General features: G+C 43.7%; 1 protein-coding gene across 3 annotated transcripts in view; it reads right to left on the bottom strand.

Annotated features, from left to right (window-relative positions):
- The window catches only part of AGAP1 (ArfGAP with GTPase domain, ankyrin repeat and PH domain 1), a 544363-nt gene that overhangs the window by 216095 nt on the left and 306967 nt on the right, over window positions 1-21301 (bottom strand). The window lies entirely within an intron of this gene.

Raw genomic sequence — 21301 nt, 5'->3', positions numbered from 1 at the left:
GGGACATCTTTGCTGGCCCCAGGCACTGGGACCTCCCTATCTGGGTTTGGCCCTGAAAGACTTAGGAGAAGTGCGGGTGCACGGAGAGTAAGTTCTAAGCAGGCACAATTTGTGCCATTGTGCAACATCATCACTGATCACTGGGCAAGTCTGTTCGGGCATCAGCCTTAGCTTCCAATTTCCTGGCTTTGTGAAGCTTGAGCCAACATGTGAAAGCCTTCACTCTGGTCTTAAAACAGCAGGTTTTTTGATCACTGAATTCTTATTACAACAACACAACTGCTGCTTCTATTGCTTATTCAACAAAACATTTCTGCAAAGAACTTCAGCAGGAAGAAAAGTCCCACCCTAACATCCAAGAAGGATTATTAAAACATGATCTGTACATATTTATGCAACACTTATTTCTCTGGTACTGAAATTTTACCAAGAACATAACAGATCGGTCAGCCAGAGCATGAATTCAGTCACTTAATGGGATTTTGCATCTCATGAGAGAGATCTTATTGTAAAGTGGTTCTTGTAAAGCCTTCATGTCAAAATCTTACATGCAAGGGCTAGCAGCACTTTAGCATCTGTCTCACTTTCTCAATTTATTAGAATTAACATAAAATACATGGTCAACTACCTGGTTTATTCAGAGTTCTGAAAGAGTGCCTCTACAAATGCATCATATACGCATCATCTGGTTGCTTTAGTTGATTAGCAGGGGGCAGTTAAATTACTATGCTAATCCATGTATTCTCAGCACTGGTTCCTTGATATGGATATGTGTATATGCTTACTGAGAAGCCTTGATTAGTTCAAGCTTCAGTGTGTCAAAAGCTCCAGATTCTTTCCAAAGAATAATTTTAGCTGTACTTGCATCTCTAAAATGTAGGAGCTGATTTGAATATGTACTTACCTCTACCATATGCTATTTTTCTTTAACAATTTGCATTTCAAAGTGATTATTGCATTTATATATGGATGACTATCAGTATGTTGCCAAAAATGGACTCAAATGAGCAAGGATGATGCTGGTTTTCTATTGAACAAAAATGTTTTTCATCTTCTAAAGTAATATTACAAAGAAAAAACCTCTTGTACAGGGGTCTTTATTACATTTAAAATACTTATCTGATATTATAAAACACATTATTAGGAAAAATTTCCAAACCATTCATCTATAGTTGCAAAGAACAATTACTCTTAAACTGGAATCAACATTAAGCTGGAAAAATTAGGAGAGGACTATATATTATATTAATTAAAGAAAATGAACAAAAATAGATTATGTTATATATATTTTGTATTTATTTAAAAGATTTTATGCCATCTTTTAACAGAGCTTCCAAGGTGGTTAACAAACACCACCTTTCATTTTAAAGATGCAGTTTTCACAACCAAATTACACTCTAGCCATGTGCAACAAAACTTCCTGTACCTTGTCAAAGGCCCTCAAGTGGGACTAATTTGCACTCCAAATATGAGGTACCTCATATTTTCAGTTGTGGAAAAAAGAAGTGGGGATGGCAGACTCTGCACAGGGAAAAGGACTCAGGGAAATGGAATGAGCAATTCCATCCTCTCTCCAACGTTCCACTGAAAACTGTAGCCTCCCACAGCTGTTTTTCTTCAAAAACCACTGGGTGTAGGTAGTAAAAACCTGCAGCATGATCTAGCCCAAATTAAGGGCATTTAAGTCCATTCAATTCAGAGGAAGTGATTGAAATCTCTCCCATTCAAATCAGTGGGTTGCACAACTTCTTAACTTCAACTAGTATGTATTTGGGAGGCCATGTGAAAAAGGGCAATTGGTATATAAAATTTTGGAGGCAGTTCTATTACCTATTTAATATTCTAGACTCCCACCCTACTGGGAAATGTTTTTCTTATTAATATAGTTTCAATGTTCTGCGTAGTACAGGCGCCCACTACAGTAGGATATAAATGTTTTTTTAAACATACATTTGAAAAGTTTCAATAGTAATGTACCCTCACTGGTGGTCTTAAAATTTGATATCTGGCCAATAAGCTTTTAAAACGTGGAGTGGGGGACAAACAGGGGAAGTATGTAGATCTGGGAGTCCCCAAATCGTTCCTCTGTTTGTTCCAACTCTACAAATTGTTTCACTGTTTAAATTGAGACTTAATTCTCTCTCTTCAGGAGTTATTTCTTTATAGTGGGAAGGGTCCAATGGTGTCAGTGCACTGATGCTCTTGACATCATGCTAGCATAAGCCAACACCTGTGCAACATCAATACTGATGATGTGCAAGTTATGGGTTGAGCTAGCGCAATGTCAACAATGGTAGCCCATGGCCACCACTGGCCCTTCCCAAAGTCTGCACATAGTTCAGAACCTCAATAGCTTCAGGACTGCACAGAGTCTAATGGGGCCACCCTATGCTTCTTCCCTCCCCCCTTAACCTCCCCCCTTGAATGATCAAAACAGACACTTTCACACATAAAATATGAATAAAACCTACATATCTTAGTCAGAAAAAAATAAAACGGGGAGAAATATAGGGCAGTATCCAATGGAGCCACTCCACCTCTGCTGGCTCCGTTGCACTTGCGGAACCCACTGCTTGTGCAGTGGGGCTTTGGTGCTTCTAAAAATAACCTCGGAAACGAGTGGAAATGCTCATTTCCACATTAGGACAGGTCAGTGGAGCTCTCTTCTGTGTCCTCTTCCTGGTAGCTACCCACCTCACTTCCTTTGGCAGGGGATCCTGGAGAAGGACCCCTGAAGATGGTCTTAGGGTCCGGGCAGGTACATATGGGAGGAGGCGATCCTTCAGGTAACCTGACCCAAGCTGTTTAGGGCTTTGAATGTTAATACCAGCCATATGCATGCCAGTATCAGCCTTTGCTAATCAGCAGGTCTGGAAAACTGTGGTGACCTCATGTTTATCCTCAGGTAAGTAGTCAAAGAAGAAGGAGGTTTTCTGCCAAAGGAAGAATTGCTGCAGTAGACAAACACTTTTGACTCACAGCATCCTGTTTATGGCCTTCTTGGTCAGTCAGGGCTGTGTGGATCTTGCCTGAAGCCTTGCCCTGGGCTGGTTTCAACTATAACAGAATTTGAGGCTGGGGGCAGGAACAGACATCTTCCTGGAGGTGGTATAGATTTTCTACCTACCTACAAGTGGGTGGCACACATGACGACTTTTGCCAGGGTACCTGAGCTACCTGTAGCAAGGCTGTAGACATTGGAAGTGAACAAAGTGAAGAACTAGGTAGTCAACCAGTGGTAGTGGTTGTTAAACGTCAAGGCTCAGTGATTTGGCCATAAGGAGTATTTGCTCTGTATATGGCCTGCCTCCATAGGTAACGCTAGAGACTAATCTGCTATCACTTGGTCTGACGAAGACAAGGAAAAGTCTGCTGAAGGTGTTCAGGCTAAGTCTTATTACTCTGGTTCCAATCCAGAGAGCTGGATTGCCAGAGGATCTGGCAATGCAGTAGATGCCTCAGAGTCCTTGGGACTTTGGGAAGTTACAGGCTGGGAAGACACAAGGGCAGTAGAAGCAGTTTGACCAGACACAGTAGCTGCTAGGATCAAAGTGGCAGTGGCAAGCACCAATCCAGTCAAGGAATCAAGAGGACAATAGCATAGAACGATTCAGAAACATCAGAGTTTAAGGTGGCAGTGGCCCCGGAACTGTGGATGAAGTCAATACTGACAGCAAGACAGGATCTGTGAATGAAGTCAGCACCAAAGGCAAGACAGTCAGTCCAAAGCAGGGACCAATGTCGGTGCTTCAAGTCTGTGGACAGGCAAGTGTTCTGACAACAGTACTGGAAAGACCATCACTGCCAGAACAGAAGGGTTTAAGTAATGAATAGTAGTGGCAGGCTGGAGGTGAACCACTTGAGTCAGTTCTGCTGGAGGTGGTCTTGACAGTGCCAAAGTGACTTCATGCAGCACTGAAGAAATTCTCCACTGAGGCGGAGGTGGACTATAATGGCGAGGAGGATTTTCCTACTCTCGGCCAGGTTGATCCCATCCTCTCCTGCTGCAGTAGAAACAATAAAGGTACCTGGAGGAACAAGTATCGAGCAAACCTCTGTGAGAACTGGGAGATCTCCCACAAATTGGAGACTAGCATTGTAGCAATACTAAGATGATCTATGAGGCAGGTCATACTTTGAACCAGAGCTTACAAAAGCTTGCAGATCTCTCAGTCCAATGTGGAATCCATTACTTGGACATCACCAGATGGTGGAAAATTCAGACCTTGGCTCATCTTCTCCAAAATCAGGATCAGGGAAGATGGCATAGGAGGAGGTGGTGGGGCAACGAGGCTGTAAGAGCTGGTGTCGAGGGAAACGTTTCATGATTTTGCTCTGATGCCATAGGGCCAGAGGGTGTAGGCAGATCCACCAAATGCATCCTAGGTCGCTTCTTCTTTCTCTGCACTTCTGTCATACTCGCAGAAGAGGGACACCCAAGAGGGACTTTGTCTTTTTCGCACCCTATTGTCAAGAGGCAAACTAAGGCGAGAAAACAAACAAGCGCTAAACTGAAAGAGGATGAAAGAGGCAACAGAGAAGGTCAGGAGAAGGAGAAGAAGAAAACAAACCTCAAAAATAAACAGGAATGCTACTCAGCACACTCTCTCATGCTTGAGAGACAGAGAAGACTCTCAACAATGCTGCTGCTGCTGCAGTGCTCGAAGAGAAACTGAAAAGGAAGGCAGCAGTCACATCCCTTGAACATGTGCAGCAGGGTGAGGCGCGCTTTCTCGCCTACATCTCTCAGCTCACAGAAGCCATGTGTGTGATACACAGAGACTATGGAGAAGAACTTGCTGATGTACTCTCAGAACCTCTGTCCATCACTTTTGAGAAATCCCAGAGACCAGGTGCAATGCCACAGGAATGAAGACAGGTCATCCTCAAAATAGGGCAAAGGGGGGATCTGGGAAACTACAGACCAGTCAGTGTGACTTTGATACCAGAGAAAATACTAGAACACATTATAAAGGAGTTGGGTTGTAAGCATCTTGATAACAATGCAAGGATAACAATGCAAATGCAATCCCTACACCCCCTCCCTACAGTATACAGGGATTTTTTAAGGAGCCTTTTGCATCATCCCCTCATCCCACTCACTATATGGATATAAAATGTTCAGGCTCAGCAGAGGGAGTCAGGGCATGAGAAATTTGTTTCAGTATGGTTTTGACCAGAATTTACCCAGTTTACACCTCCTGTAACCGAACGAGAACCTGAACACAGTCTGTGTTCCAAGTCTGTATGTCTCCAAGCTTGCAATGCGATTTGTGGAACAACAACAAAAGTGTTCTAAATGTATGTAGATGTCCAAACGCGCATGAGAGCATGGATAGTTTTTTTCAAAATCTGAGCAAACATGCCTTAATCAATGGGAAAGAAATGCATATATTTGGAGAAATGTGCATGAAAACACACACAATTGTTGTGCAAAAAGAAAAAAAATCTTGCAACCTGATGCAGGAAAGACAGAGCAAGCTTCAAGGTGGAATTTAGAGAACCCCAAGGAGCTCATGTTGTGCTGATTTACACGTCCCTAGTTCAGGGCTGACAGCCAGCTCCAAACCTGAGCTTTCCAACACTCAGAAGGGGAAGATCTTAGGGAATTGGGGGGTGGGGGTGAAAGGTGGTACTTTTATCTTTCTTTCTTGTGGAGCTCCTCCCCCCACCCCTGAGAGGGCACTCCCAGCTGGCTGGAGCCCTGAATAGGATCACTCCCCTCAGGGAGCGAGGATATCCTGCAATGCTTCATTGCAGGTCTCGCTTATAAATATTCAGCCCACCTACACTTGTAGTAATGGGTGCAGTACAAGATAAGGATGGTACAGGTGCCCCTTAAGTAACTGTTAAATAAAACACATTTCCCTTTAAGTTTTGAGAGTTTTACACAATTCTCAATCTCTTTTTACAAGCCTTCAGCCAAGAAGGAATGTCATCTAACAATCTTTATTTTCCTCAGGCTCTCTTTCAAGCCATGCTGACATGATAATTTTGTAACAGATTAAGAATGGATGTTCTCTCCTCAGGAATCATGCGTCATGCTTCCAAGAATGCACCACAAATGTTTCTAAGGCAACACGAGATGCTCCCTACCTTTTCTTGCCTGGACTATGACCTGCGTAGTCAAGATAGACACTTTACTATATGTGTCTAATTAAAGCAGCATCTAGCAGAACACACTCAGAGTAAATCAATGAGACAAATATAGTCTTGTTACATATCATTAGTAGCAACTGGGATAGGATAGCTCAATAGCTTTATCTTACATTTAAGGGACTGACAATGCTTATTAAAGAGGATTAGAATAAAAATGATGCCTTGGCTGATGTTCTGTAATGTATTCCTTTTCAGACACCTTCAAACTGTCCACCTAACATGTTTTTTCTTCCCAAGACTGTCTGATGACCCTACCTTCTGGCCATTTAACCCAATTAATGAAAATGAAAATAAAGTAAAGGAGAATGGCAGACACTGAAATATTTTCTACCAACGAGGATCAAGTGTCATTAACTTGAAAAAAAATCTTTGCTTTCAAAACAATTTTAACAACAGAACTTATATTTAACAATACAAAAGCAGCAATGCTGAATGAATACTTCATCATAAGAGTATGCATAAATTAAACATCATTGGTGATAAAGGACAAAAGTGGTGTTGGCTTCTAAGCTTACTATCAACATGGGAGACTAGTACTTAACAGACCATGGGTTCAATGCCACAAATATATCAACAATCCCCCACACCCATTCTATGAGATTTTTCTTTAGTAAGTATATTCATTGTTGAATTACGCTAACATCAAACTGGAAACAAATAAATAGACCTTGCAGTTTTTCTAAGAAAATAAACTCCTTGCCTTCTGACCAAGTAATGAAAATATGAAGCATCTATTTGCATTCTAACAGCTAGGGTAGAAAACATGGGAGTTTTCCAATAATGGAAAATTCCTTCCAAAATCCTTTATAAAGTCCACTTTGGGGTTTGGAGATACATGGTTACTAAAGAAGTAAGCAATACATTATTTACTATCTGGGAGTATATGAACAATATCAAGCCACAAAGTGGCAAAAAACCTTGCAAGTTAGAGGAAAATATAGTTATTAAACTATTTCTAGACCATTTAAAACTAAAATGACAAAAAACTTTGAGAGAAGGGAAGGGGGAAGATTTTGATTCTATGTTATTTGTATCATTATTATTATTATTATTATTTTATTTTAAAGCTATTACCTCAGTAACAGCAGCCTAGTAAATGCATGTCTGCAGTGTGAGCAGTTTTGATAAACAGCCTCTGCGGGCCACACAACAGGGATAATGTATCCTTAAGTACTGCCAATGAGCTGCCATTCTGCACAGCCAATTACTTCTGTGCGTCTGTCACTCAAAGGAAAAATGACTGAACCCATTAGATCAAACCTTTGTCACTGTTCCTAATGCACTCTTAGGCCTCATTAATCTGAGGGAGCAGCAACACAGCCGCCGGTGCCTCATTGCCTCCCCCACAACAGGACCACGTGAAGCCTCTCATCTCTCCCCCAAGTGCACCACGTTAATCAAGCTCTCCTTATTACCCCAGTCCCTGTCACGGCGGAGAGCGCTCTCTCTCTTAAATGCTCTCATTATGGCCCATCTTTAGAGCTGGCTGAGTGGAAAAAAGAGAGAGCGAGAAACAGAAGAGGAAAAAGCAAGTCCGATCACATTAATATTCATGACAATAATTAGTATTCTAGGTCACTGAATATTCATGCTATTAGTTTGGATTTTTATGGGTTTGCTGGATGTCCTGATTGCTGGAGTGTGGAGGAAAACAGCATGGTGGGGACTTTAGATGTCAATGGCAGTTCAATACTGAAAATAGGTTTCTGAATCCCCCCCCAGGGGGGGAGGGGGCTAAATCAGCTCTTTCAACTCTCCTGATGGCTTTAGTATTGAAAAATCACTAGAGGGAGGGGGGGAATGAAAGCGCTTGATTTTCCTGAAAAGCTTTTAACATCCAAATGGTTGCTATTACAAAATATAACCACGAGAGCCCAATGTAATAACTTCAGTAGAATAGACTGAATCACTAATTTAAGATACAGGGCACACCAAGAGATGAGACATACAAAACAGACTATAATGAACAAGAGTGAGCTAGATGATAAAGGCACCTAGACTGGGCACCTGAATGTTCAGAACACCTTACAAATGCTTGCCTTGGTGGAGGTCATACCATTCAACCCTTGCTATTATCGGAAGAGCAAAGTAACTCAAAATACTTATAGCACTTATTATCCAATCCAAATCTTAACATATTAAGGTTACAATTTATAAATATTAGTGTGTGTGTGTGTGTGTGTGTGTGTGCGCGCGCGTGCGTGTTTTAAACAAGATGGACAAAAATCTTATCTCATTCAGTCAATAATACTAATAATACTACTAATAATAAATAATAAGTATGAATAAAAAGAAAAGGGTTAAACTACTAATTGCAGGGATTTCTTCTGTTACCTCCCAGTCCAGGAGAGTGAAACAGCATCAAGAATAGGGACAGTGTTTGCAACTGTCAGTAGTAGTTTACTGTTGCTGTGATGCTAAGGGAAAATACTTCAGTGAAATACTGTTTCAAAGTAAATTACAGCACCATGTTTGTCCCAAATTCCCACAGCTTTAGGGCTCAATCCTATGCATGTTTAGATAGAAAAAAAGTCCTACAGCTCCCAGCATTGCCCAGCCAGCATGGTGGCCTAAACTGGCTACCTGTAAAAAAATAGCCTAGATAACTGTTCAAAATGCAGCAGTGGAAGTATCCAAGAAGCCTTCAAAGGAAGTGCAAGGTAACATTGGTCCCCATAGAAGGAGCTGGGTGACAGGGGTGGGGAGAGGGTAGAAGACTGTAGAACCAGAAATCTACCATTGCTTCTATTCAGCTGAAGGAAGAAAGCAATAAGCTGCTTCCTCTTGGCAGTTAGAACAGACAATGTGGGATACAACATGGTAATCATTTCCCCCTTCCTTTGAAGATGATGTGGGAAATCTCTCCTAGAAGTCACAACTCCTAAGCATTGAGTTCCAATACCCCTTTGCTTATCTTTTGTACTGCATGGGATTCTTCAAGGTCTCCACAAATCAACTTGTCAACTAGGGCCCCTGTTCAACCCAATATGACACAAATTCACACTGCTTCTTCCTGCTTAATGTCCACATACATATCCCTGTGAGGGCAGCTGCTCTGCAGGGTGGAGAAAGAAGACAGGCTAGTTAACCTGCCCAAAGAGGTAGGAGAAAGGTGTGCTTTTGCTGGACAAAACAGCAGCAGTTCAGCTGTTGAATCCCATCATGGTAAGAGAGAGTTCAGTCTTCAAGGTGACAAGGTTGGCTTTCTCAGGTCCTACAACAGGAAGGAGGAGGGATGGTCCTATTTAAAGGAGCCTAGGAGTAACAGGCCAAGGGGAAGTAGTGGACTGGTATTTGCAAACGCCTTCCCATCTAGTTGACTTTGGAAGTTGCTGCTTTAGGGTGAAGGATACCGCCTTTTATGAACCTTTGCTGAAGTCACTGTTGGACTTGGGGGAGAGTCAGCGGTGACTACAAATTAAGACTGCCATTTTCCAGGGGTTAGGACAGATGGTGGTAACAGTAGGGGGGACTATTCTCAGGACAAATCCTCTTCCCCTGCCTGCCCCATTTACAGGATGTAAAAATTCAACACACTTAAGAATGTTACTCTCACTTAAATTGTTCCCTTTTAAAAAGCAGTGTCATTACAGCTTAATCTGATTCTAAGCACTTTACCATAAAATAAGCTTACTAATGGCCACTGCATCGCTTTCTTGATGATCAAGATTAATAAGATATGAAATTTTCATTTATGAAACTAAGAACTTCATATTTTTGTAACATGTCTGAAGTGTCACACATAGTTAACATATAATAATGGTTAGATGTGTTAATGGTTGTTAATAATGGTTGTACCATTAACACATATTACGGGATACTCCAATGGTGTTAAATGTAATGAATATACAACCAATGGAGACTTCTGTGCTGTTTGAATCATAACACAACTATAACCTAGCACAGCATACTATGCTTAGACATGAAATTATATGATCCTTTCAGAGGAAGTTAAAAGGTCAAAAAGATTTTGCAATAGCTTTTTCTACTTGATAAGTCATTTTCAGTGATCAACTGCAGTTTGCTCAACACTTGAGTAAGAACTATTAAATAGGAATGGCTGTTGTAAGAGCCCAATGCACAGCACCTGACAACCTACTTTGGTATTATGAGAAGGGCCAGGGCAGGCCCAGGACATTTTGCTACCTAAAGCAAAGGACTAGAGGGCTCCCCCAAACCTGCAATTCACGTACAGAAGCTGACTGAACTGGGTATGACGCTGCATGCTCCACCACACCAGAGGGCAGTACACTAGCGGAACAGGTGCCAGGCAGGCCGTGTGGCACACACAGCTCTGTCCTCCATATCACGTCGTCACTTCCCCTCCTCCAGCATCTGCTGACTGAGATGGCTGCCTCACTCTGCCTAATGGTATGGCTGGCCCCGAGAAGAGAGGGTATTTGGAAGCCAAACATCCATTTCTGTATGTGTCTCCTTATTATGAAAGACTACTAAAAAGTCTAGGCAGTTTTCCCTCTATCCAAATTTAAGCAAGTTAGGATTCTAAGCCAGGCTAACATACAATAAAGTTATGTATGACCAGGGTGGCTGCTACACAATTACAATGGAAGCAGAGTGCGCAACTTAATGAAAATCCCATACTCAAGGACATCCTCCCTCCCTTGTCCAACTTTTGGCAATAAAGCAAATAATAAATGTGGTACATTTCACTATTTACACTTTCAGAGAGTAGCAGAATATCTTTTTTTTAAATGAAAACCTCTACCAAAGATGTATACATTTATTAAAGGATTTGTATACTGTCTTCTGTTTAGATTTAGGAATACCCCAGGTAGGCATTATACAAAATATTAATAAATAATAAATAAACTCTAAGAAATCTGCAATAAAATTAACCAATAATACTAAACCAAAACAAAAAGAGATGCAGACAAAAACCAACAAACACAAAACTGGGGCCGGGGGGCGGGGGAGATCAACCACCAGACAGCTTGAAGACCTGCCAGAATACAGAAGTCTTCAGCTGCTTATGGAAGGTCTTCAGGTGGGTGCGGAAGAACTGCTGGGGGAGGGAGTCCCACCATCTGGATGCTCCAGTGGAGAAGGTGGGGCCACATGTGGCTCATCAACCACATCACAGAAGGTGGCAAGATAAGCAACACTGCCCTCCGCAATTGACCTTAGTGCAGGGTAGGCAACGTGGTACATGTGGGCATCAAATCGCCCCAGACACTTTTCTTGGAGCCTGCCACGATGCTCTCCCCCTCCTCACTTCTTTTTCATAATTAACCCATTTTCTTACTGGCAGCTGGGATTGCTACAAAGCAAAGTGAGGACCTCCAGCTGCGCCATCTTAATTTCCCATGGAGTGAGAGAAAAAGGCATACGAGGGAAAGCATTGGCTGGCAGAGGGGCGAGGGGGAGAAAAAGTTTTATTTGGTGAAATAGGCTTCAGTTGGTGCTAAAAACTGTGGGTTCAAAGGAATTGTTTAGTATGTTGCGGCTTCGCCCCACCTTTGACTTGTACAAAGTTGTTGGGCAGGTTACTTCTCCTTTGTGATTAGCCATACCTCCTGTGGTGGTGTCCACAAAAAGTTTTGTGGTGGTACCCATTTTGTGGCGGTACCCACAAAAGTTTCTCAAATTGCCAAATGTGCTCATGGGCTCAACAGGATTGCCTATGCTACTGGATAGCCAGGATCATGTGGGAGTCAGCAGTCCTTGAAGAATCTTGGCTTTAGGCCACTCAGGGCATTAAAACAGTGGTGGGCAACTTGTGGCCCTCCAAATGTTGTTGGACTCCCAACTCCCATCAGCCCCAGCCAGTATGGCTTCGGGTGGTCATTTGTGCAGTCACACAACCCACTCTCTTAATTTGCATCAGGTGTTTAGGTGCCTGAACTTCTTTCCCTGCCAGATATCCTGCTGTTGTGGTGGTCACTGGGAAATGAGCAGGAATAGCAGGAGCCACTCCCTTTGAGTGGGCATGCTAAAGGTGGGGTGAACTCCCATCAAAGCCTTCTGATCAGCTGTAGAGTGTTCTGAATGAAGCTCTGCACAGGCACATAACACAATGTATGACTCCGCAGATGACCACTTGAAGAACCACAGTTACACATAAGCAACCTGTTCCTCCTCTTCATGGTCCCTGTACATCTCATATGTGGGGGGAGTAGTAAGCTTACTTACTGGAGGCAGGCAGGTGTTTCAGGAAAGTAGGAAGGATAAAACTGCTCACCCCAAAGTTGCATCTGTCTTGTCCTGTAGATTGAGTTGGTAGTGTCAAGCAAAGGTGGAGGAGTGAGACCATGTAGTATCCCTACCAGACAAAGTTCTGGTAGGGATACTCCTCTAAGGCATGCTACAGAGGTTGATGTCATTCTGGTAGAGTGACTTCTGGTTACCTGGAGGAGAGGCAAGTTGCTGTACTCATGAGAGAGCTTGACCACAATACATAGCTAATGCGCAAAGCATTCTAGGGAGTCTGGAAAGCCATACATTGGCCCCCTCATAGCAGATGAATAGTCCATGAGTCCTGTGAAGAGGTGAGAACGGTGTAAAGGATAGTATAGAGACAAAACTATGGCCCTGCAAAGTGAATGCAGGGAGACTTCCAGTGGCATAGTCGGATTAGGAAAGAAAACTGGTAGCACTATGGGCTGATTGAGATGAAACTCAGATACTATCTTAGGGAAAAAGGCACTGTCAGACCAGAGTTTGACTTTGTCCCTAAGTGGTGCTAAATATGGTGGATCTACTCGCAGAGCACAATGTTTGCTTGCATGCCTTGCTGATATCATAGCAACTAGAAATGCCACCTTATGGGATAACAGCCTGAGACTACAGGTTGTGAGAGGCTCGAGGGCTTGGACATAAATTTCCCCAGAACTATAGGCAGCCTCCATATAGGAACAAGTATGTTGACTTGCAGATGGAGGTTTAGGGCATCCTTCATGAATATTCGGATTGTGGAGATGGAGAAGACAGACTGGCCCTCTATAGAGGCATGGAAGGTGGAAATTGCCACTAAGTGGACCTTGATGGAAGAAACTGCAATGCCTTGAGAAGCCAAAGAAACTGCAAGATGTACTGCAGTGGGCAGGTTACTGGGTTAAAACAATACTGGTCTAGAAACACAACAAAACAATTCCATTTAAAGTTATAGGATTGATGGTAGATAGCTCCTGAGAGGCCTAGATTACCTCCTGAATACGTGGTTGTAATGTTATACTGTACTCCACAGGAAACCTCACCCAGCCCAGACATGAAAAGAACTGACAGATTGATAGCTCTTTCTCAGTTCTGTGGGTGGTGGTGCATGGCCATTTTTAGCTGGTGGAGCAAATGCACTGGAGATATCTGCCATGCTGTGGGGGCCAGGACGTCTGGGTGGTGAACTCAGCCATGGCCCTGTGTGATGAGGTCGGGGAGAGGGGTAGGTGCCTGTAAACTCCAGTGGAGAGGTGAAGGAACATGGAGAACCAAGGCTGTTGGGGGCACCACAGTGTTATTAGAATGCCATCTGCCCCATCTCACTGGATCTGGTGATGATGGGAATGGGAGGTAATGCATACAACAGCAGACCAGAACAAGAGCTTCGAAATACTTGTGCCATGTCATTAAACACTGCCGCCCTGTAACCTCAACTTTGAATTGCATCCAGGTGAGACCCAATGAAGTAGATTTCTTGGTAAGGTCATAGGTGGTACTTCTCTAGGTTAATACAAAAGCTGAGGTTGTGGAGGAGAACTACTGTAATGTGTAGGTGCCTGGTAGGCATGTGATGGGTCTGAGCCAGAAGAGTCAGTCATCTATGGTCTACCGTTACGCACCAGCTGTCCCACTGAACAACGGGGAGGATATTGGAAAGTGTTACAATACAGAATTTCGTGCAAACAATGTAAGTGTTGATGTCCCTGAGACTCAATATAGGTTGAAGTCTCCCATTCTTCTTCAGAACTGTAAAATACTGGGAGAAAAAATGGTCAAGCCTGTCCTGTGGGGGACTGCCTCTATCACACTCTTCAAGAGGAGGGAACAAATCTTTTCATCTAGAAGAGAGGATGGTGAGGTGGTATGGAAGATGCTGACTGGTGGATGGGAAGCAAACTCTACAGTGTAACCTGTTCACACCGTGAATCTGGTCTTGCTTAGTTTAAGAACCTGTACCAATTGGGCCCGAGACACCCCAGTGGGTATTCAAGCCAAATCCAAACAGGCAAATATCACTACAGACTCAAAAGTAAAGTGAAATGTATTAATCACTTTATTTGTTTTAATTTCAAAAAATTAAAAAAATTAGCATGGTGGTTACATGAGCATAATTTCGAAGCTTCTTTGTGATTACATTATCAGCAGTTAAATTTAATGTTAACTAAAAGGACTGTACTTGACAAAAGTGGTTCTACAAATGTAGTGAGCAAGACAGCAAATTGTGCTTCTAACACTGTTGTTAGAATAATGTGATTGCAACACTCTCCTGCAGTCCACTTGCATTCCAAAGCTAAAATAAACATCCTAAAATGCTAATCTTGACTTCCTCCTGCACATTACTTGAATGTAAAAAGCTAAGCTAAAGCTTTACTAAGTTCCTCTCGGCATGTGAAGGATTAAACTTATGTAGGTACCTATGTAATTAAATGTAGAAGCTAACACAAAAAACCCAAAGTCTAGAAGTGAAAATTAAGCGCTCTAAATGAAAATGTTTGTGGGACCTAAGGGGTTAATTCTGGTAGTGAAAGTGTTAGAACTGTTGTATCAATTATCAGATTTTAAATTATGCTTTACATTCCATTACAGAACCAAAAATGTAATGGGTTAACCAAATTTGGGATTAAAAAGGATAACCTAGTTTGATTCTAAGAAAGCTTCAACTCTAGAAATGATTCCAAGTTGCAAATTCAGAAAATATTCTAAGATCTAATTCCAGAAAATAAAGGGTTAAAAGTATTTGCAAATTAAAGTATAAAATATAAAGCCTAAGAGCTAAAATGAGCTATAGTTATCCAAATCCTCAAGTCCAGTCTTTCTGCCGCTTCTGTGCCCCCACTGGCGGTCCTGCTCCCCCCCCATCCCCAAGGCAGCGTCTGATTGGTTCAGATCACTGCAACTCAAAACATAAGGTTAAAAAGCAGTTTTGTTTTGAAATGGAGTGGTGTGGGCTTTGCAGGCTCGTCCAGCTGGCTGCTTGGTTTTCCTAGTGTGGCCAACCAGGCTTGGAGGGGGAGGACTGGAATAGGAGAAGAAAGAGAAGCTGCTGCTGCCAGGGAAAAAGGAAGGAGGGAGGGAGGGAGGGAGGGAGGGAGGGAGGAGGGATGGGGGTGGGAGAAGGGGAAGGAACAAGAGAGAGAAGGCTGGCTGGGGTGGGGCAGCTGAGGTGGTGTATAAGTGAGGGGCCCATTGGCAACACTATGCCGAGGGCCCAGTAGAGGCTGATGCTGACCATCCTCGAACTTGACACGTTCTACGCCGGACCTTGCCTATTGAATCTGAACACTTGGCTGTTGATCACCTCACTGTGAATCTGGATGCAGCAGTAGTTATTTATTTTTTCTTTTCCTAATGACTCCCAACATGGTTTATGCCCTTTTCACACCCACTACACACTCGTTTAATCAAGCTATCCACCACAACTCCAACATCCCTTTTCTGGCCAGTTACAGACACCTCAAACACCATTAGCATATATATATGGATTGCCCCCCCCCCCCACGTGCATCCCTTTACAACTTCTTACACTGAACCACATTTGCCCATTCCCACAGATTGGAGAGATCCTTTTGGAGCCTTTTGCTGTCCCTTGATTAGGTGTTGTCAGCAAATGTGGCCATCCCACTGCTCACCACTAACTCCAGATAAACAGTTAAAACGCATCAGTCCCACCAGGGATACAGATCCTAGGAGAACCCCAGTTTAACATACTTACATTACGAGAATTGTCCATTTATTCCTACACTCTGCTCCACATCCCGTCTCTTCTTGTGCAATAGGATAAACAATGTACTGATCATGGATTCAATAGCCAAATCAAGCATTTTAAATTGATACATTCCCATGATGCTCATATTTATTTAATGATGCTCAAATTTATCAATAAAATGTGTCTGACATCCAAATAATGGACACAAGATAGTGATCCAATGCTGCTGCCTCATTTGACCCACAAGTGGATAGCCTTTTTCTCATATAGCAGCTGTGTACACAATTCCTCTAATACTGATTATAATGGGCATGTTCACACACATGGGTGACTGTGCACTGTGGGTGTTCTGCAAACGACCCGCAGCGTGTGGTTAGGGCGCCCACCAGACGATTGGCCAAAGTGTGTGGCTTGTTTGTCCCCTCATGCCCCCTCCTCAGTCCTCTACCCGGCATCCCAGGGACTTGGTGGCAGACCCATCTTGTCTGCCGCCAAGTCCGCCTTCCTGGCTCCGATCACAATCTTGCTTGTGAATGGAGCCCTTAAAAAAAAAAATCCCCAGCCCCATTTGTGCACAAAACCAGGACAAGGAAAAAAAAACTGCACTTCCCCATACCCAAGGAAAGTGCGCAATTTTTTTTCCAAAAAAATTCTTTGGCTTTCTGCTGTTGCGCCATGCGCAACAGTGCGAAACTGAAAGATATAGGCTTGCCCCTCCTGCTCTCCTCTATGTTGCACTTAGCAAACATACAGGGGTACAGGCGAAAATAGCACCCCAGCACCCCTTTTCCGGGTGCCAGACAAACAGTCCCCCTTCCCCCTCAAGCCTCTTGGGTTTTGACAGCTGTCAAGAGAGTTCTTAGGAGGGACATGTTTCTACTTTTATGGGAAGGAGTGGGGAGGACAGGGAGGAGTGGAGTGCAAAATGGGGGACCCCTTAAGGGGCTGGTGCATCCATAAAAGCATGGGAATTCCTGCAGGCTGAGGGGGGGAAGGTTTAAAAGTACCCACTTACCTGAGGGACTCCCATGCTTTTATGGATGGACTATACCTTTGGGGTGGTCCCCCACTTGGTACAACATCTCCCCCCCTTCCCATGAAAGTAAACACACATCCCCACTTTGGGGGTAAGATCACTGAAGCTGCTTGTATTTTGAAAGCTATAAAAATGAAAGCCCTTTCAGTGATCCTTACAGGAAAAGCACCCTATGCTGAAAATAGGCTGGATGGGGGGAAAATCCAACCCCCCACTACAGACCCTTGGGGCAACAGGGTCCTTGGTGGGGTGTTGGATCTTGCCCCCCTCCAGCCGATTTTCCTTTGGTTTACCGCTGTTGACCATGTCTGCAAAAGCAGAAAATCAAAGATTTTTTTTAAAAAAATTGTGTACATTTGTGCTATTGAGGTCTTCCAGACTGTTGGTTTTGGGAGATGTCAACATTCACACTGAGGGCACCTTTTCCAGGGCGGCTCAGCCTTGTCCAGTTTTCTTGGATGAGTTTCAGTTGGTACAACTTGAGGATGTTGACAAGGTGCTTGGACAGGTTCATACAACCACTTCCATATTGGATCCTGGCCCCTCCTGGCCTATAAAAACTGGCACAGAGGTATCAGCCGGCTGGGCCAGGGAAGTGATCAATGTCTCCTTGTGAGAAGGAGTGGACCTGGCCTGCCTGAAAGAGGCTGTGGTTAGACTACGCCTGAAGAAACCCGTCCTGGACCTGGAAATTCTTTATAAGTTTAGGCCGGTTGCAAACGTTCCTTTCCTGGGCAAGGTCCTTGAGCAGGTGGTTGCCAACCAGCTCTAGACGTGCTTGGATGAGACTAATTATCTGGATCATTTCAGCTGGGGTTCAGGATGGGTTTTGGCACAGAAATGGCCTTGGTTGCTCTGTATAATGACCTATGTCAGCAGAAAGACAGGGAGATTGTGACCTTGTTGATTCTCCTTGATCTCTCAGCGTCTTTTGATACCATTGACCATGGTATCAACGGTACAATTATCTGAGTTTGAAGTGGGAGATACTGCATTGCAGTGGTTTCACTCCTACTTGGATGGTCGGCTGTAGAAGGTGGTGCTTGGGGAATATTGCCTGACCACTGTGGGGTTCCACAGAGCTCAGTTTTGTCTCCCATGCTATTTAACATCTACATGAAATCGTTGAGCATGGTCATCCAGAATTTTGGAGTGTGTTACCAGTATGCTGACGACATGCAGCTCTATTTCCACTTTTCATCTTCATCAAGTGAGGCTGTGGATATGCTAGACTGGTGCCTGGCTGCAACAATGGACTGGATGAGGGCTAATAAACTGAAACTCAATCCACACAATACCAAGATACTGTTAGTGGATGGTTCTTCTGACTGGAGGGGGGGGTGCTTAACCTGTTCTGGATGGGGTTGCACTCCCCCTGAAGGAGCAGGTTTGTAGCTTGGGGGTTCTCCTGGAGCCATCTTTGTCACTTGAGACTCAGGTGGCCTCAGTGGCATGGAGTGCCTTCTACCAACTTCAGTTGGTGGCCCAGCTACACTCCAATCTTGGCAGGGATATCCTGGCTTCAGTCATCTATGCTCTGGTAACCTCCAAGTCGGATTACTGCAATGCACTCTACATGGGGCTGCCCTTGAAGACAGTTCAGAAGGTTCAGCTTGTGTAAAATGTGGTGGGCAAATTGATAACAGGGACAAGAAGGTCTGAACATATAACACCAACTCTGGCTTACTTGCACTGGCTGCCCATATGTTTCCAAACCTGATTCAAGGTGCTAGTTTTGACCTATAAAGCTTTACATGGCTCAGGACACTGAAATGATCTCCCTAGCAAGGCCCGCCTGGCACCAACATGGTTATTTTTCAGTGCTAGGTCAAGACTTTCCTCTACTCTCAGGCATTTGGCAGCATATGATAAGGCTTTTAATCCAGGTCCTAGATTTCTTATTGTTGGTTGTTAAAATTGTTTATATATCTATATGTGTATGTGTGTGCGCGCATAGACTGTCTATATGTTTGTATGTAAATGGTTTTATATTATGTAAAATATTGTATTTTTAAGGGTTTTAATCTCTGTAAACTGCCCAGAAAGGTTTGGCTACTGTACAGTATAGAAATGTAATAAATGAAATTAGCTAAATTAGCTCTAATTCAAAAAGTTTTTCATGAAAAATGTTTGTGTTAAGACAATGCACAGGTCAGGGTGCTACATCTGTAACAATCCAATCCCCTTGGAAGTATGTCCATACTTAAGAAAGCAACAAAGTACACCCCTGTATGCCCTGGCTGTGGGCTGCTAAGGTTTGGAGGTGCCAAGATAATGATAAGCCAGAGCCAGGTCAGCACACAGGCGTACCCAATGGTTGGATCTGACAGCTTTTCTGAACCCGGCCACTGGGTACACCTGTGTGCTGTAAGTACTCAATAAAGGCTCCTTGTAAGCAAACCTGGCTCTGGCTTATCATTAAGCCAGAGTAACCAATTACCTAGAGTAACCAATTACCTGGGGAGGTGGTGGGCTCTCCCACAGTGGAGGCATTCAAGACGAGGCTGGACAGCCATCTGTCAGGGATGCTCTGACCTGGATTCCTGCATTGAGCAGGGGGTTGGACTCGATGGCCTTGTAGGCCCCTTCCAACCCCACTATTCTATGATTCTGTGATTACCTCGGTACCTCCAAACCTTAGCAGCCCATGGCCGGGGCATACAACCCCTAAGACAGTTCAGAAGGTACAGACCTGGACCCAAAGTGCTTGGGCTGCCAGAGGTATTCTCCTTGGCTACTGCAGTTTTTATTTCCTCCAAATCCTACCTTACAGGGAATTCATCTTCAGTTTTACTAATAAAGAGAGAAGGGTTTCTATACGGGAGTCTACTCATGGGAAATTTGGGATGAGGAGATTTCTTGCTTCACCTTTTCCCAGTCTGTGTACTCTTCTATTGGCCTTACCCCATCTCTTTGGCCTTACCTCAGGGTGGGTAACCTGTGGCCTTTCAGATGTTTTGGCCTACAACTGCCAGCAGCCCTAGCCAGCACAGCCAGTGGTGAGGGATTATGGGAATTGTAGGTCAAAACGCCTGAAGGGCCACAGGTTGCCCACCCCTGCACTGTAGGGGGATGGGGAAAGAGGTTTTTGCCTTTTAGAGATAAACAAAAGAGAAGGCAGCACTAGCGGATCACTGCCTAATCAGCATCTGTGTCTCCCCGGCTGTAGGCTCTAAACTTGTAATTTAGAAGTGCCAAGATAGTGATACATCAGACTCAAAGGTTTACTTACAAGGAGACTTTATTGGGTAACTTACAGCACACAGGCATACCCAACGGTTGGATCAGACAGCTTCTCGAACCACGAGCCATGGGATACAATGGGTCTTATGCCATACATGTTAGCAATAGGCAGCATAACAGCAGCAAGCGCCCCCTAGCGTGCATTCCCAGCACGGACTAACAGGATTAGGTTCTCAGCACAGCCACCTGTAGCTTTAAGGTAAACAAACTCTGCTTCTCAGGCACATCAGTGATAAGACATTCTCCTCATTAGCAAGGAATGTTCTTAGAAGGCTGCTGTTGGCCTTTGGACTCATCTGCACATGCTCAGAGGCTTACTAGCAAGGGAACTGCAACAATAATGAACTTAAACCAGCATTATGGATCTCTAGGCCCCTGTAACACTACAAATGACTTGGATACGCTCCTGGGGCCAATACATTCCACCCCTAGATGATCAAAGGCCAATAGCAGTCTTGCCCAGAGGGCCGGATCTTCTTTGCCCTGCCGTTTGATTACCAGGGGGTTGACATCTACATCAATGTATACTTTAAATGCGATAGCCATATAAACAAGCACACAAAGCTATAAAGCAGCCAATAACAGTCAGAATTATTGCAACCACTCGCTTCCACCCCCACTCCCATTCCCTTGAAACCAATCTGAAATTGGGTCGAAGAGGGACTCCCCTCTTAGGTGCTGTATTTTCTCACTTTGCACATACAGAGCCTTGACGCTGTGATTTATCACTGTGGATATGTAACAGCTCAAAGGTGGGCTATTACCTCTTCCCCCTGTGTGGGAAGAGAAGTATCTCTCTTTCTCTCTCCCTCTTTCTGACCTGCCTATTCTGCAGGTCATGTTTCAAACTTTCTACATAAAACTCTCTGTGCCATACACCAGCCTTAACCCTTCACTTGTCTTCTCTGCAAATTAGGCTGTTTGCCATTGTCTCAACAGAAACTCACTTACTTAAATCTTTCTGCCTTATACTAGTCTCAATG

Source organism: Heloderma suspectum, chromosome 1, assembly GCF_057233095.1.
Source record: "Heloderma suspectum isolate Gila_16-S chromosome 1, 16-S_ref, whole genome shotgun sequence".
Taxonomy (NCBI): Eukaryota; Metazoa; Chordata; class Lepidosauria; order Squamata; family Helodermatidae; genus Heloderma; species Heloderma suspectum.
The sequence above is the reverse complement of the archived record's forward strand: the minus strand, read 5'-3'. Positions and strand labels throughout refer to the sequence as shown.